General features: G+C 45.0%; 1 protein-coding gene and 1 long non-coding RNA gene across 6 annotated transcripts in view; one reads left to right on the top strand and one right to left on the bottom strand.

The window, feature by feature from the left end:
* Window positions 1-18,203, bottom strand: part of LOC140725323 (cilium assembly protein DZIP1L-like) — a 274,345-nt gene that overhangs the window by 202,395 nt on the left and 53,747 nt on the right. The window lies entirely within an intron of this gene.
* Window positions 1,766-16,702, top strand: LOC140725325 (uncharacterized). Of its 2 annotated transcripts, XR_012098318.1 has the most exons (4): window positions 1,766-2,619; window positions 13,874-13,991; window positions 15,964-16,023; window positions 16,554-16,702. It is a non-coding gene; the product is annotated as an uncharacterized lncRNA (long non-coding RNA). The 2 variants fall into 2 exon arrangements; XR_012098317.1 differs by lacking the exon at window positions 16,554-16,702 and having other exon boundaries at window positions 15,964-16,326.

Below are 18,203 nucleotides of genomic sequence, written 5' to 3'. Positions count from 1 at the left end.
GAAACAGGTAGCTGAAGAGATTGTGGAGGCATTAGTAATTCTTTTTTTCATGAATCACTGTATCTGGAATGGTTCGGGAAGACTGGAAAATATCAAAGAGAGGGAGCCAAAAGAAAGGAAATTCTGAACCACTGACTTCAGTGGTTGGGAAGATGTTGAAGTCATGAGGCTTCAGGGTACTAGGAGGTGCATGATAAAGTATGATTTTTCCTTTAGGAGAAATCTTGCCTGACAAATCTGTTGGAATTCATTGAGGAAATAACAGGCAGTGAGAATGTGAAGAGGGTAAGGGGTACGTGTAGAGGGGGTGGGCGAGGGGTAAGTGTAGCAAAATATGTAGACAGGACAAGAGAGAGGTACGTCATTGGGGAAGTAAGGAGAGGTAGCTAAAATAAGGTGCCAGGCCAGACGTGGAGACCGCAAGGAAAAGGGAACCTACCACCACAAGACAATGTGCTTGGCCAAATATTTTAAGGATACCTATTTCAAGTGTCCTGAAGTACGTCAGTATTAATTCTAGGTATTACACTTTAACCTTTGCTAAGTTCTGAGTATTTCGCATGCTTAGCTATGCAATAGCCAATCAACTGATGAATTTGAATCGGTAACCATATTTGCGAATGTAGTACCCTGCTTTTGGGTATAAGTATGACCTTTGTAAACCGACAAATTGGGAGTTGGCTACCTTACACCCGAAGTGCGTGGGGCTACGAACTCCTCTCTGAATAAAAACCGTTTCAGAGGTAATTTTGTGTCTCTGGTGTTTTTCCTCAACTGAGCAGGTAACAGTTACAGGTTGACAATTTGGCGATAGAGACATAATCCGTTACTGACGTTCGCCTACTGTACCACACCTAACCCTGCTGCCTTTGTGGATCACCCGCCTGACCTTCTATCCGAGCCTCCCCACTCCTGCATAGAGCGAAACCACTTCCTCATTTCCCCGCGGCCAGACCTCCAGGACATTGAGCTCGACAATCCGGACCTGATACTTCCTGTGGACGGCTCGTCCTCTGTCTCGCAGGACGGTGTCCGGCAATCAGGTTTTGCCATTGTGACCCCACACACCACCCTGGAGGCGGCAGCCTTCCACCCACCAGTCTCGGCCCAACAGGCTGAGCTTTTCCCCCTCACTCGCGCATGCGTCCTCACCTCGGGTCAGACAGCCAATATTTACACGCATTCACGCTCTGCATTTGGGGTCGCTCACGATTTTGGCACACTATGGGCGCAGTGGGGCTTCCAAACGTCGGCTGGCAAAAGCATTGACAATTTGCTCAAAGCCATCCAGCTCCCCGGTAAGCTTGCTATTATAAAATGTGCCGCCCACTTATCCGATGACTCTCCCGTTAGTAAAGGCAATGCCAGAGCAGACCTGGCAGCCAAGCGAGGCTCCTCCTCTAAAACAGTAACTGTGGATTCGGCCCCACGCCTTCTGCCTGCCAGGCAGCCGGTTGATAGCCCAGGCATATCCGACATCGCGCGATTACAGGGGGACGCCCCGCGACAGAACTTGATGTTTGGAAAAAACATAGTTGTATTGTTAATAACGCAACGGGCCTCTGGCAGACCCCAGCAGGTCAGACTTGTATTCCTGATACTCTCCTGCCTGTCCTGGTCGACCGCCTCCACTCTGACACTCACCTCGGCCAGGAGGGAATGTGTATTAAAAACATGGCGGTCCCCCAGTTTGAATGAGGCAGCGGAGAGACGGGCAAGGGGTTGCTTAATTTGCCATAAAGTAAACCCGGGTAAATCTATTAGATGTGATAAAGGGTGCACCCCAACCCCAGCAGGACCGTTTGACACATTACAAATGGACTTTATCGAGTTACCGAAGGTAAATTGTTATAAGTACTGTTTGGTTATAATCGACGTCTTTAGTAAATGGATTGATGCCTTCCCCACAACGAACAACAAGGCTTCCATGGTAGTGTGAATACTGCTGAAAGAAGTTATTCCTCGTTTTGGTATCCCACAAAGACTATCATCTGATAACGGTCCGCACTTCATTGGGAAAGTAAACAAAGAACTCTGCGAAATACTAAAGATTGAACAACAGTTCCACTGTGCCTATCACCCCCGAGCCGCAGGAATCGTGGAACGTGCAAACGGCACCCTGAAGGACAAACTAACTAAATTGACCCTTGAAACAGGACTAAATTGGCTTAAAGTCCTTCCCCTGGCACTGTATCATATGTCCATTACACCTCAAACCGGTACTGGGCTAACTGCTGCTGAAATAGTTTATGGGCGCCCAAACAGAACCCCATGGGGCAGTGACCGCAACCCCCCCGCCAATACAAGTAGATCTACAAATGATGGGCGAGGAACTGCAGTGTTACCTCAAGCATTTAACTTTGTCTCTTAAGTTTCTACATACTCAGGTGAAGGAAGCCTCAAGACCTGTTCCTGACAGAGAAGGCGAGTGGCAGGGAGCAGAACCAGGAGGCTGGGTGTTAATAAGGAACTGGGATCGACCCAAGCTGGGACCCCGGTGGAAAGGACCGTACCAGGTCCTCCTGCAGACCCCCTCTGCTGTCAAGGTGAAGGGACAAGAACATTGGATACATCTGAGCAATTGCAAGCGCTGGACCTCGGACCCGCTAGAAACCACAGGTAAAAGAAGGAACTGATAAACGGACTTGATTGAACTGTTGTGTGTTTGAGTTCCCTTTTCCTTGTGGTGTCACATCGTGCTCTGGCAATGGGAGGTAGGATGCTCTTGGTTATCTATATTCTTTTAGGGATAGTGGGGTATGGGACAGAGGTTGAGGGACAACTGGACGAGGAACCAAAACCCCTGAAAGAATCGAGGGGGGACATTTCAAGGCAGAAAAGGGATTGGGGCTTCCCCAAAGGCCCCACCCTTGAAAGACCCTCCTCGGAGTTTATAAGTGGCAACTATTTCCAAAACGTGCACAAACAACTGTATGGCACTACAACCATCATTCGCTATCCCCACCCCGCCAGTGTCTCCTCGCTCTTTACCGTTTTCCCCCACTGGGACCGTGTTGATCAGCCCTTCCGATGTGCCCCCGCCGGCAAAACAATGCCTGAGGGAAAGAGGGTGGAACTCACCTATGACCCTTCCACGGCCCCGGTTGCGGACTGTTTATTTGCCCCGTCCAACAGGTGGATGAGAAAGGATCTCTGGTGGGAGGGGAATCTCAAGCCCCCGAAGGGTGACCGAGTATATGAGAACTGCTTCTTCGGAACAGGGTGGGGGTGTTCAGACGTGTATTTCTCAAAAAACGTCGCCTGCCTCTCCAAGCCCTGTAGGAAAAGGGAGTGTCACCTCACCAAGGACCCCTTAGGGATCTCTTGCTCTTGCCATGAGACAAAGTGCCAGTCCCTGGCCAAGGGGGTGCAACTTCTTTGTGGGGAGGGGAACCGCACCCACCTCTGAGTCAACGATCAGGTATTCCTACGACCTAAGTATCGCAGGGGCGCCAAACGAGTGTACGCCCCTGCCGGTGTGGCAGAATGGAGTGATACTGTACACCTAAAGGGTGAGGGTTGCACGGAGACCAAGTATACCCTCCCGGGGTATTTTTTCTTCTACAACGGCATTGCCACCAACTTCCTGAAGTACCCTTACCCTTCCTCGATGGCCTATGGCACCCTCCTCCCTACAGCGGTCCCTTGCCCTGGAACTTGGGGTCCCTCACGCCCGCCTGGGAGGTACAAGAGAGAGGTCTCCCAGGAATTCTGTGCAGATTACCAAATCTTGACCACCCTAACTGCAGGTCAGGTGGCCGGATACGGGGCAGCTGGCTTTTTCTCTTTGGGGGCATCAGGAGCCGCTATGGCGGCCCACAATCGGAACTATCTGGCCTGTGGTCTCATGAGCCTTGGGAACGCCACCAGGGGAGCATTAAGACTCATAACTGACAGCCTTAACCAACTGCGGCTCTTCTCCACGCAAAACCGCTATGCACTTGATTACCTCCTCGCCAGGGAGGGTGGGCTCTGTGCTATCGTAAAGGACAAATGCATAATGGGGCTAGACGATGCTACTGCCAACATAACACGGTACATGAACAAAATAGATGAAAATTTAGGATCCATCAAGGAAGGAACAGGTTGGACAGGGTGGGGGGACTGGGGACTAGGTGTGTGGAAGGACTGGTTGATCAATGGGGCTATTTACGCACTGATGGCTATTATCGGGATTTTTGTCTCTATCGCCGTTGTTAAATGTGTCCTAAACCACATGACGGCCTCACTAGGGGACCTGCTGCCGGCTAAGTCACTGATGGTAGTACGGGCAACCGTCGAGGCCACCGAACTCCTCGAACCTGCACCAGAGGATTTTCACGATATTGACAAGTGATCATTTCATGATCACAGGAGGGAATGAGAATGTGAAGAGGGTAAGGGGTACGTGTAGAGGGGGTGGGCAAGGGGTAAGTGTAGCAAAATATGTAGACAGGACAAGAGAGAGGTACGTCATTGGGGAAGTAAGGAGAGGTAGCTAAAATAAGGTGCCAGACCAGACGTGGAGACCACAAGGAAAAGGGAACCTACCACCACAAGACAATGTGCTTGGCCAAATATTTTAAGGATACCTATTTCAAGTGTCCTGAAGTACATCAGTATTAATTCTAGGTATTACACTTTAACCTTTGCTAAGTTCTGAGTATTTCGCATGCTTAGCTATGCAATAGCAAATCAATTGATGAATTTGAATCGGTAACCATATTTGCGAATGTAGTACCCTGCTTTTGGGTATAAGTATGACCTTTGTAAACCGACAAATTGGGAGTTGGCTACCTTACACCCAAAGCGCGTGGGGCTGCGAACTCCTCTCTGAATAAAAACCGTTTCAGAGATAATTTTGTGTCTCTGGTGTTTTTCCTCAACTGAGCAGGTAACTGTTGCAGGTTGACAGCAGAACAGACAAAAGAGAGTCAGTGGATGTTGGTTTTCTTGGATTTCCAGATGGCTTTTGACAAGGTCCCACATATTAGGCTGCTTAACAAGATAAGAGCAGATGGTCAGGTGCACAGGGAAGATACTAGTATGGATAGAGCATTGGCTTATAGGCAGGAGGCAAGGAGTCAGAATAAAGTGAACCTACTCTGGTTGGCTGCCAGTGACCATGGTGTTGCACAGGGGTCAGTATTGACACCACTTATTTTCACGTTATATGTCACCAATTTGGAAGATGGAATTGATAGCTTTGTGGTCAAGTTTGCAGAAGATACAAAGACAGGTGGTAGGGGCAGGTAGTGCTGAGAAAGCGAGGAGTCTGGAAAAAGGACTTGGACAGATTGGGATAATGGGCAAAGAATTGTCAAATGAAATCTGATGTAAGGAAATGTGCTTTGGTAAAAGTAATAAAGGCATAAACCATTTCCTAAACAGGGAGAAAATTCAAAATCAGAGATGCAAAGGGACTTGGAAGTCCTCGTGTAGAATTCCTAAAGGTTAACTTGCAGGTGAGCAGTGGTAAGGAAGGCAAATGCAATGTTAACATTCATTTCAAGAGGACAAGAAGATAAGATCAAGGATGTGATGCTGAGGCTTTATAAGGTATCTGACAGAGCACACTTGAAGTATTGTGAGCAGTTTTGGATCTCGTACCTTTGGGAAGATGTGCTGACATTAGAGAGGATCCAGAGGAGATTCATGAAAATGATTCCAGGAATGAAAGGGTTAATGTATGAGGCACTTTTGCTGGCTCTGGGCCTGTACTCACTGAATTCCCCCCCAGTTCAGCCCCTTCCTACCTACATCTGTGACACTTCACACGCTCTGGATTTTTTCAATACTTTCAAGTTCCCTGGCCCCCATCATCTCAATTTTATTATGGATGTCCAGTCCCTATACACCTCTGTCCTCCACCAGGAAGGCCTCAAAGTTCTCCATTTCTTTCTGGACATCAAACCCAACCAAGTTCCCCTGCACCACTGCTCTCCTCCAACTAGTGGAACTTATCCTTACTCTTAATAATTTCTCCTTCCACTTCCTTCAAACAAAAGGTGTAGCCATGGGTACTCACATGGTTCCTCGCATGGCTCCCAGCTATGCCTGCCTTTTTGTTGGCTACGTGGTACAATCTATGCTCCAAGCCTACACTGGTGTCGATCCCCCACTTTTCCTACGCTACATTGACGACTGCCTTAGTGCTGTTTCCTGCACCCATGCTGCGCTCGTCAACCATCAACTTTGCCTCCAACTTCCACCCTGCCCTCAAATTTACTTGGTCCATTTCTGACACCTCGCTGCCCTTTCTCAATCTCACTGTCTCTGCCTCTGGAGACAGCTTATCTACCAATGTCTAATATAAACCCACAAACTCTTACAGCTACCTGGAATATATTGTACCTCTTCCCACCCTGTTACTTGTAAAAATGCCATTCCCTCCTCTCAATTCCTCCATCTCTGCCACATCTGCTTTCAGGTTGGGGCTTTTCATTCTAGAATGAAGGAGATGTCCTCTCTTTTCAAAGAAACGTGGCTCCCTTCTTCCACCATCAACGCTGCCCTCAACTGCATCTCTTCCATTTCATGCACATCTGCTCTTACCCCATCCCGCCACCCTACCAGAGATAGGGTTCCTCTTGTCCTCACACCTGCCACCCCATCAGCCTCTGTACCCTGTACATAGTTCTTCAGAACTCATGCCATCTCCAATGGGATCCCACCAATAAGCACACCTTTGCCTCTCTCCACTACTCCCCCCTTTCTGCTTTTCGCAGGGATCGCTCCCGCCGCAACTTTCTTGTCCATTTGTCCCTCCCCACTAACCTCCCTCCTGGCACTTTGCAAGCAGAACAAGTGCCACACCTCCTCCCTCACTACCATTCAGGGCCCCAAACAGTCCTTTCAGGTGAGGCAACACTTCACCTGTGAGTCTGTTGCGGTGCTCCCGGTGTGGCCTCCTGTATATCGGCGAGACCCGATGTAGATTGGAAGACCGTTTGGCCGAGCATCTACGCTCTGTCTGCCAGAAGAAACTGGATCACCCAGTGGTCACCCATTTTAATTCCACTTCCCATTCCCACTCCGACATGTCAGTCCATAGCCTCCTCTACTGTCATGATGAAGCCACACTCAGGTTGAAGGAACAACACATTATGTTCCATCTGGGTAGCCTCTAACCTGATAGATAGATAGATAGATAGACACTTTATTCATCCCCATGGGGAAATTCAACTTTTTTCCAATGTCCCATACACTTGTTGTAGCAAAACTAATTACATACAATACTTAACTCAGTAAAAAAAAATATGATATGCATCTAAATCACTATCTCAAAAAGCATTAATAATAGCTTTTAAAAAGTTCTTAAGTCCTGGCGGTTGAATTGTAAAGCCTAATGGCATTGGGGAGTATTGACCTCTTCATCCTGTCTGAGGAGCATTGCATCGATAGTAACCTGTCGCTGAAACTGCTTCTCTGTCTCTGGATGGTGCTATGTAGAGGATGTTCAGAGTTTTCCATAATTGACCGTAGCCTACTCAGCGCCCTTCGCTCAGCTACCAATGTTAAACTCTCCAGTACTTTGCCCACGACAGAGCCCGCCTTCCTTACCAGCTTATTAAGACGTGAGGCGTCCCTCTTCTTAATGCTTCCTCCCCAACACGCCGCCACAAAGAAGAGGGCGCTCTCCACAACTGACCTATAGAACATCTTCAGCATCTCACTACAGACATTGAATGACGCCAACCTTCTAAGGAAGTACAGTCGACTCTGTGCCTTCCTGCACAAGGCATCTGTGTTGGCAGTCCAGTCTAGCTTCTCGTCTAACTGTACTCCCAGATACTTGTAGGTCTTAACCTGCTCCACACATTCTCCATTAATGATCACTGGCTCCATATGAGGCCTAGATCTCCTAAAGTCCACCACCATCTTCTTGGTCTTGGTGATATTGAGACGCAGGCATAAACATTGATTTTTCGAACTTCCAGTAATAACACCCCCCCCCCTTCACCATTCACCACCCCTTTGCCCTCTCTCACCTATCTCCTTGCCTGCCCATCACCTCCCTCTGGTGCTCCTCCCCCCTTTTCTTTCTTCCATGGTCTTCTGTCTCTTTCATCAATCAACTTCCCAGCTCTTCACTTCAACCCTCCTCCTCCTCCCGGTTTCACTTTTCACCTTGTGATTCTATCTCCCCTCCCCCATTTTTTAAATCTACTCATCTTATTTCTCCAGTCCTGTCAAAGGCTCTCAGTCCAAAACACTGACTGTACTTCTTCCTATAGATGCTGCCTGGTCTGCTGAGTTCCTCCAGCATTTTGAGTGTGTTGCTTAGATTTCCAGCATCTGCAGATTTTCTCTTGTTTGTACCTTAAACCTATGTCCTTATTTTTTTGATTCTCCAACCCTAGGAAAAGGACTCCTCATTCAACCTATCTAGGTCTCTCATTATTTTGCACACCTTTGTAAGATTATCCCCTCATTGATCTACTCTCTAGTGAATTAGATATCAACCCATTTGGAGTATTGTGACCATTTTTGGTTCCAATATCTAAGAAAAGATTCTCTAAAGATTAACATAAACATTAGACCATAAGACATAAGAGTAGAATTAGGCCATTTGGCCCATCAAGTCTGCTCCACTATTTAGTTATGGGTGATCTTTCCCCCCCACCCCCACTCCCCGGCCTTCTCCCTGTAACATTTGATGCTGTGGGCAATCAAGAACCTATCAATCTCTGCCTTAAATACACTCAAAAACCTGGCCTCCACAGCTGCCTATGTAACAAATTCCATAAATTCACTACCCTCTGGCTAAAGAAATTTCTCCACATCCCTGTTTTAGATGCACACCCCTCTATCCTGAGGCAGTGCCCTCTTGTCCTAGACTCTCCCATCATGGAAAACACCCTTTCCATATCTACTCTGTCTAGGTCATTCAACATTCACAAGATTTCAAAGAGATTCCCCCTCCCCCCCGCCATCCTTCTAAATTCCAGTAAGTACAGGCCCAGAGCCATTAAATGTTCCCCATATGATAACCCTTTCATTCCCGGAATAGTCCTTGAGAACCTCCTCGGAACCCTCTTCAATACCAACACATATTTTCTTAGCCCAAAACTGTTTGCAATACCCAACAGTGACTTGTAAAGCCTCAGTATCACATCCCTGCTCTTATATTCTAGACCTCTTGAAATGAACACTAACACTGCATTTGCCTTCCTCACCACTGACTCAACCTACAAGTTAACCTTTAGGGTGTTCTGCACAAGGACTCCTAAGTCCCTTTACATCTAAGATTTTTGAATTTTCTCCATGTTTAGAAAACAGTCTGCACATTTATTTCTTCTCCCAAAGTGCATGACCATACAGATTCGGGTCTCGGCCCAAATCGTCGACTGTACTTTTTTCCATACGTGCTGCCTGGCCTGCTGAGTTCCTCCAGCACTTTGTGTGTGTTGCTTGGATCTCTAGTATCTGCAGATTTTCTCTTATTTGTGATTGTATTTAATTTGTCATTTTCTTGCCCATTCTCCCAATCTGTCTAAATCCTTCTGCAGCCTTCCTGTTACCTCGTCACTACCTGCCCCTCCAGCAATCTTCAGATCATTTACAAACTTGGCAACAAAGCCATCTATTCCATAATCTAAATCATTGATACGCAGCATTAAAAGATGTGGTTCCAACACCGACCTCTGAGGAACACCACTAGTCACTAGCAACTGATCAGAAAAGGATCCTTTTATTGCCAATCACTGCTTTCTATCAATCAACCAATGCTCTACCATGCCAGTAACTTTCCTGTAATACCATGGGGTCTTAACTTGGTAAACAATCTCATGTGTAGCACCTTGTCAAATACATTTTGCAAGTCCAAATATACAACATCCAATGTCTCCTTTATCTATCATACTTGTAATCTCTTCAAAGAATTCCAACAGGGTCGTAATGCAACATTTTCCTTTAAAGAAACCATGCTGACTTTGTCCTATATTGACTTGTGTCAACAAGTACTCCAAAACCTCATCCTTAACAATTGACTCTAACATCTTTCCAACACTAACTGGTCTCTAATTTCCTTTCTGCTGCCTTCCTTCTTTCTTAAAGAGTGGAGTGACATTTGCAATTTTCCAGTCCTCCAAAACTATGCCAGAGTCCAATGATTTTTGTAAGATCATTACTAATGCCTCTACTCTCTCTACCACTACCTCTTTCAGAACTCTGGAGTGCAGTTCATCTGGTCTGGGTGACTTGTGCTCCTTTAGGTCTTTCAATTTTTGAGTACCTTCTCCCTTGTAATAGTAACTGCACTCACTTCTCTTCCCTCACATCCTCCAACACCTGGCACACTGCTAGTGTATTCCACGGTGAAGAATCTCCTCTCTCATACCACTGCAATTTACTTTACTCCACTGAAATACTGCTATGTCAGGCTTTACTTTCTCCCTATCAAATTTCAAATTGAACTCAATATTATGATCACTGTAACCCAAGGGTTCCTTTACCTTAAGCTCCCTAATCACCTCTGGTTCATTACGTAACAGCCAATCCAGTATAGCTGATCCCCTATTACGCCCAACGACAAACTGCTCTAAAAAGCCATCTCGTAGGCATTCAACAAATTTACTTTCTTGAGATCCATTACCAACCTGATTTTCCCAATCTATCTGCATGTTAAAATCTCCCATGACTATCATAACATTGCCCTTTTGACACGCCTTTTCTATTTCCTATTGCAACCTGTAGCCCACATCCCAGCTACTGTTGGGAGGCTTATATATAACCGCTTTCAGGGTACTTTTACCCTTGCAGTTTCTTAACTCAACCCACGAGAATTCAAAATCTTCCGATCCTATGTCACATCTTTCTAATGATTTAATGCCATTCTTTACCAGTAGAGCCACACCACCCCAACTACCTACATTCCTATCCCTCCAATATAACATGTAACCTTGGACATTCAGTTCCCCACTACAACCATTATTCAGCCACAATTCAGTAATGGTCACAACATATCTGACAATCTGTAATAGTGCAACAAAATCATCCACCTATTTCTTATACTCCATGCATTGAGATATAACACTTTTGAGTACTGTATTTGCTATCCTTTTTGATTCTGCATCCCTAATGCACTGATACTCACCCTGCTGCCTGCAATTTTGTCCTATCATCTGCCTGTCCTTCCTGACAGTCTGACTGCACACCATCTTTGCTTTTTAACCACCCATCCTATCCTGAGTCCCTTCACTCCAGTTCCCACCTCCCCTGCCAAATTAGTTTAAACCCTCCTCAACAGGTCTAACAAACTTGCCTGAGAGAATATTGGTCCCTTCGGGATCAGGTGCTACCCATCCCTTGCATACATTCCCCAGAAGAGATCCCAATGATCCAAGAACCTGAAGCCCTGCTCCCTTGCACCAGTTTCTCAGCCTGGCATTATTCTGCCATATCATCCTGTTTCTACCCTCACTGGCACATGGCACAAGTAGTAATCCAGAAATTACTACCCTGGAGGTCCAATATGTACCTAGACAATTGGCTGTTCTCTCTCGCCCTCCCAAATGCTGTCGACGTGATCCGAGATGTCCCTGGCCTTGGCACCTAGAAGGCAACATACTACCCAGCCGTCCCATTCACTTCCACAGAATCTCCTGTCTATTCCCTGACTGTTGAGTCCCCTATCACTACCACTCCCCTCATCTCCCTCTTTCCCTTCTATACCACAGACCCATGCTCAGTTTGAATCAGTGGTGAGGAAGGCAAATGCAATGTTAGCATTCATTTCAAGAGGACTAGAATATAAAAGCAAGGATGTAATCCTGAGGGTTTAGAAAGCATTGGTCAACCATATTAGAAGTATTGTCAGTAGTACTGAGACCCTTATCTAAAAAAGGATGTGCTGGCATTTGAGCCGGTGCAGTGGAGGCTTATGAGAATGAACCAGGAAATAAAAGGCTTAGCATATGAAGAGTATTTGACTACTCTGGGGCAGTACTCACTGGAGTTTGGAAGAATTATGGGAAGTCTCATTGAGCCTACTAAATATTGAAAGGTCTAGATATAGTGGACATCAAGAGGATGTTTCCATTAGTAGGAGAGTCTAGGACCAGAGGGCACAGACTCAGAACACAAAGTTATCCCTTTAGAACAGAGATGAGGAGGAATTTCTTCAGCCAGGGGGTGGTGAATCTGGAATTCATTGCCACAGATGACTGTGGAGGTCAAATCACTGGGTATATTTAAAGCAAAGTTTGATAGGTTCTTGATTAGTAAGTGGTCAACGGTTATGGAGGAAGACAGGACAACAGAGTTGAGGGAAAGTAAATCAGCAGTGGTAAAATAGCAGAGCAGACTGAATGGGCTGAATGGCCTAATTCTGCCCCTATGTGTATGGCCTTATTATGGTTTAATACTGTGTCAAATTGTTTAAAAATTGTTTTAAATTGTTTTAAAAGATTTAAGTGGTATAAGTAGGGTCTGCCTTCCCTTTCACTCCAAAATAACTGGCAATAACCCCAAGAGAATCGCTGCTCCTCTACATTCTTATTACGGATTATCATTGTTTTCTGTGAAGATTTTCTTGTTACATTAATCTAATTATGAGGAAGATTTTTAAAAGGACAATTGAGAATGCAATTATATATACAGGTCCTTGTCCTTACCACACACTATGTGCCATACCGGAGAATTTCACACAATATTTAATCTAGTTTGATCAAATATCCAAATCAGAAAAATGCAAATCACTGTCAAAATCTACTTGGGGCAGGGGTTCCCAACCTTTTTTTATGCCAAGGACCCTTACCATTAACAGAAAGGTCCACAGACCCCAGGATAGGAACCCCTGACTTAGGGCATCAGAGTTAAGAGATAAAATCACACGTTTTTTCAGCCAATTTAGCCATTTAGTTGTGTTTTTATTTTTTCCCCATAAGGATCGACACATATACTCAAAGCTTGCATCTTATTTTTAATAATCCAAGAGGTTTAACTACACAGCAGATCCCAGCAATATATATCAGTGGACGTAAATGAGTCAATGGATGAGAAAACACAGGCTGTTTTCCCCCTCTGTCCAATAACTCGGAAAGACCTCACAGATGGGAAGTGAAACCTCACTTGGGAACATCCAGCGATGTAATATTTACTTAAAAATTTCTACTATTTTAAGCAAATATGATGGTAAGTGTTCATCCAGTCATCCAACCAGGAATCACTGATCACCACATATTCATCCAGCAGAGCCCAGGGTGTAAGGTTATTATTCACAATTTGCCGAGATCAGAGCTTGCTACCTATCACAGCTGTGCTTTACTTCAACTGCTTGCAACTTCACAGGGAGGTAGCTGCCTTTAAATAAGTTTGGACTATTAAAGTTACAATAAGTTATCAGGTGGAGTCAGGTCTCCTAAGGATCACAGCACAAATACACCAACCAAGGCCATAAAAATAAATAAACTAAGCACTGGAATTAATTTCCCAAGGGAAAGAATCAAAAAGCTAGGAAGTTATGCCAAACCTACATTGAACTTTCATCATAATACACTTAAAAGCTACTAAACTTCAAGTTATCTTAAGCTGTCTAAATACATGAGACTGCCCCCTGTTTACACAAGAACATAAGGAGACACCTGCACCAGTAGGCCACTCAGCCCCCGCAAGCCTGCTGGGGTTCTACCCAGGTCCCCGATCTGCAAGAGCACTCTAGTGCGGTGTTTCACAACAATGAATTCCTACTTTTGGAGCTCACTGCAACCAGCCGTTTTCCGACATTCTCCAGGCGCGGCATGGAAGATGCCAGGATGCAGCCCTGTGGGTGACTGTGCTGCCGGCTGAGCCATTGTTTGAGAAGGAACATCAGGATTTTGCAGCAGTATACATACAGACAAGGGTTTCTGTAGTCGACTGATCGCTCTCTCTCTTTTTCTCTCGATGGTAGGGAGAGTTTCCTGCCAATTCTCAAGTCGGAGAATCGTGGAATAGAAAGTGACGTGGCAATGGGTGACATCTGTCACTTGTTAGTGAGAGAGAGAGCCTACAGCACATCAAACTGTTAGGTAAACAATAGTTTTTGTACTGTATACATTCTCTAATAATAAATGGAACTATTTGAGCCATAAAACACTGGAGCAGAACTCCATTCGGCCTATCAAGTCTGCAGCACCATTCCACTTCCCTTTCAAGCCAATTCTCCTGCCAGCTCCACATAACCTTTAACATCCTGACTAATCAAGAACCTATCAACCTCCACCTTAAAAGCACCCAAAGACCTGGCTTCCACAGCCAACTGTGGCAATGAATTCCACAGATTTACCACCCACCTCGTTCCTCCTTATGTCTGTTCTAAATGGATGTCACTCTATTTTGAGACTGTGCCCTCTGGTCCTGGACTCACCCACCAAAGGAAATCTCCTCTTAACATCCCCTCTATCCAGGCCTTTCAACATGTAATAGGTTTCAATGAGATCCACCCTGTTTTCTAAATTTTAACAAGTACAGACTCAGAGTCTTCAATCGCTGCTCATATGATAACCCTTTCATTGCCAGAATCATTCTTGTAAACCTCCTCTGAATTTTATCCAATGTCAGCACATACCTTCTTAAACAAGGAGCCCAAAATTGCTTACAATACTTCAACTGAGACCTCACCAATGCCTTATAAAACCTCAGTATTACATCCTTGTTTTTATATTCTAGTCCTCTTGAAATTAATGCTAACATTGCATTTGCCTTCCTCACCACTGATTCAACCTGCAAATTAACCTTCAGGGAATCCTGTATGAATACTCCCAAGTCCCTTTGCACCTCGGATTTTTGAATTTTTTCACCAATTAGAAAATAGTCAATGCTTTTATTCCTTCTACCAAAGTGCATGACCATATACTTGTCAAGACTGTATTCCATCTGACACCTCTTTGCCTATTCTCCTAATCTAAATCCTTCTGCAACCTCTCTGCTTCTTCAACACTACCTGCCCCTTCATCTAGCTTTATATCGTCCACAAACTTGGCCACAAAGCCACCCATTTCATCATCCAAAGCACTGACATACAACATAGCAGGAAGTGGTCCCAACACAGTCCCCTGTGAAACACCACTAGTCACCAGCAGCCAATTCATAAAGGATCGCTTTAATCCCACTCTTTGCCTCCTGCCATGCAGACAATGCTCTATCCATGTTAGTATCTTTCTTGTAATACCCTGGGCTCTTATCTTGTTTAGCAACCTCATGTGTGGCATCCTGTCAAAAGCCTTCCTAAAATCTAAGTATACGTCATCCTCCAATTCTCCTTTGTCTATCCTGCTCATGTTTCTTCAAAGAATTCCAACAGGTTTGTAAGACAAAATTTTCTCCTATGGAAACCATATTGATATTGGCCTATTTTGTCATGTGCTTTCCAAGTACCCCAAAACCACATCCTTAACAATTAACTCCAAAATCTTCCGAACCAGTGAGGTCAGGCTAACTGGCCTATAATCTATCTTCTGCCTCCCTCCCTTCTTGAAAGGTGGAGTGACATTTGCAATTTGCCAGTCTTCTGGAACCATTCCAGAATCTAGTGATTCTTGAGAGATTACTTCCAATGCCTCAACAATCCCTTCAGCTACCTCGTTTAGAACCCTGAGGTGCAGACAATCATATCCAGGTGACTTATCTACCTTCAGATCTTTCAGCTTCCCAAGCACTTTCTCCTTAGTAACAGCAACTGCATTCACTTCTGTCCCCAGATACTCTCAAACTTCCGGCATACTACTATTGTCTTCCACAGTGAAGACTGAACCAAATACTTATTCAGTTTGTCCATCATTTCCTTGCCCCCGTTACTATCTCTCCAGCGTTATTTTCCAGCAGTCCAATATCTACTCTCACCTTTCTTTTACTCCTTGTATATCTGGAAAAATTTTTGTTAACATTGGCTAGCTTACCTTCATATTTCATCTTTCCACCTCATGTTTTTTTTTAGTTGTTTTCTGTTGGTTTTTTAAAATTTCCCAATCCTCTAACTTCCCATTAATTTTTGCTATACAGGCAGTCCCCGGGTTACGTACCAGTTCCATTCCTGAGTCCATATTTAAGTCGGATTTGCACGTAAGTCAGAACAAGTACATCCGGTATTATTTATCGTCAGTTAGTCAAACGTTTGTCTTAGTATATAGTATACATTTTACCTTTCTATGCATATAAAACATTTAAGAAACGTATGTATTCCAATAATTAAACCACTGTGTTGCTTAGTAATAAATGTAGCGTTCATCAGGTCAGGGCCTTTCACATGCTCCATTATTCTCACTTTATCCGTTATCCTTTAAAATTGTTCTGATCGTTGACCGACTGTAGCCTAATGCTTTTCCAATGACCGATGGCGTTTCACCTCTTTCCAAATGCTTTATTATTTCCACTTTATTTTCAATCGTGTTCGCTTCCCGTCAATGGAACAGAAACACTGCGGGCGGCAGGTCCCGAGCTCCGTCAGCTCCTGAATTCCGCTGCGTCCTAAAGACCACCGCGCTGAGACAGGCTGAATGGGACAAGTGGGGGCTGTGCTGGGTTTGGGTATTTGATCATCCACAATATTCCGCGTTTAAACTGGAGGTGGCACTGTGTTTTTTTTTTACGAGGTCGAGTTGCAAACTCCATATCAACCCAGCACGGATGGTACGGGAGTCACTGGATTGACATCAACCCGGCACAGGAATGGTCTGTCACTGGATCGAACTCAGAAACCTCCTTTCTCGATCCTGGCGCTGATCTCACTGCGCCACCAGCCGACCGGAACAGGGGGGGGGCGGGGTCAGGGTGAATCTTACTAAGAAAATTTTAAGCCAAATACAAAGTTAAACACTCAACACAGTGTCAATGGCAATGACTTAAAATGGAGGATGGCGTCAGGATCTGACTTAAAATGGCGGACGGCGTTCTCCTTCCTCGGTTCGTAAGTACGAGTTGTCTGTAAGTTGGATGTTTGTAACTCAGGGACTACCTGTATTATTTATCCTCTGTTTTGCTTTTATGTTGGCTTTGACTTTCCTTGTCAGCCACATTTGCATCATCTTGCCTTTAGACAACTTTCTCTTCTTTGGGATGTATCTGACCTGCACCTTCCGAATTGCTCCCAGAAACTTCATCTATTCCTGGTCTGCTGCCATCCCTGCCTGTGTCCCCTTCCAATCAACTTCGGCTGACTCCTCCCTCATGCCTCTGAAAATCCTTTTACTCCACTGTAATACAGATACATCTGACTTTAGCTTCTCCCTCTCAAATTGCAAGGTGAACTCTATCATATTATGATCATATTAAGGGTTCCTTTACCTTAAGCTCCCTCAGCATTGAGTTCATTTGTGTTCATTACACAAACCCACCCCAATCCAGAATCACAAACAAGAGAAAATCTGCAGGTGCTGGAAATCCAAGTAACACACAGCATGCAGCATCTATGGAAAAGTGAATAGTCGATGTTTCAGGCTCAGTCCTGCTAAAGGGTCTCAGCCCAAAACGTCGACTATATTTTTTTGCATAGATGCTGCCTGGCCTGCTGAGTCCTCCAGCAATTTGTGTGTGTTACACAATCCAGAATTGTTGATCCCCCAGTAGGCTCAACCACAAGCTGCTCCAAAAAGCCATCTCAGAGGCATTCCGTAAATTCTCTCTCTCCGGATCCAGCATTAACTTGATTTTCCAAATCTATCAGTATATTGAAATCTCCCATAACTAACGAAAAATTGTCTTTTTGACATGCTTTTTCTATCTCCTGCTGTAATTTGTAGACCACATCCAATCCTCTGTTCAGAGGCCTGTAATTAACTCCAATCAGGGTCTTCCTGCCCTTATTGTGACTCTCCCACTGGTGAAAACCTCTACATTGTCACGCTCCGTTCTGAGGCCCTCCATTAGTCAGAGTCGACCATGGATGTTACGTCCTACCTACCTACATAATCAATAAGCAAGCCAGGGCAGTACAATATGGAAAGCAAGCTGTTGCCCATGCAACAGGTGCACCTTCTTCAAGCAGCTGACAAATCCAACAGAATTACAGAGACCGATACAGTTTGTCACCAGTGGCACTACAGGAGTTGCCAGTCAACATTGAACTCAATGTAATACTGCCTAAGAGACTCCATCATCGGATTTTTCCTCGGGGTTTACCCCCAAAGCCTTCCCTGTAAGTGGGTATAGATCAGAGTTTTCCTTCTAGATGAGATGCCAACCATGGCTGACGAGCCCCATATGCCCGGAAGTTCTTTTAGGATCTTATACATTTAAACGCCACT

This window comes from Hemitrygon akajei, chromosome 3 (genome assembly GCF_048418815.1).
Source record: "Hemitrygon akajei chromosome 3, sHemAka1.3, whole genome shotgun sequence".
NCBI lineage: Eukaryota > Metazoa > Chordata > Chondrichthyes > Myliobatiformes > Dasyatidae > Hemitrygon > Hemitrygon akajei.
Note: the sequence above shows the minus strand (reverse complement) of the source record. Positions and strands in the feature narration are given on the sequence as shown.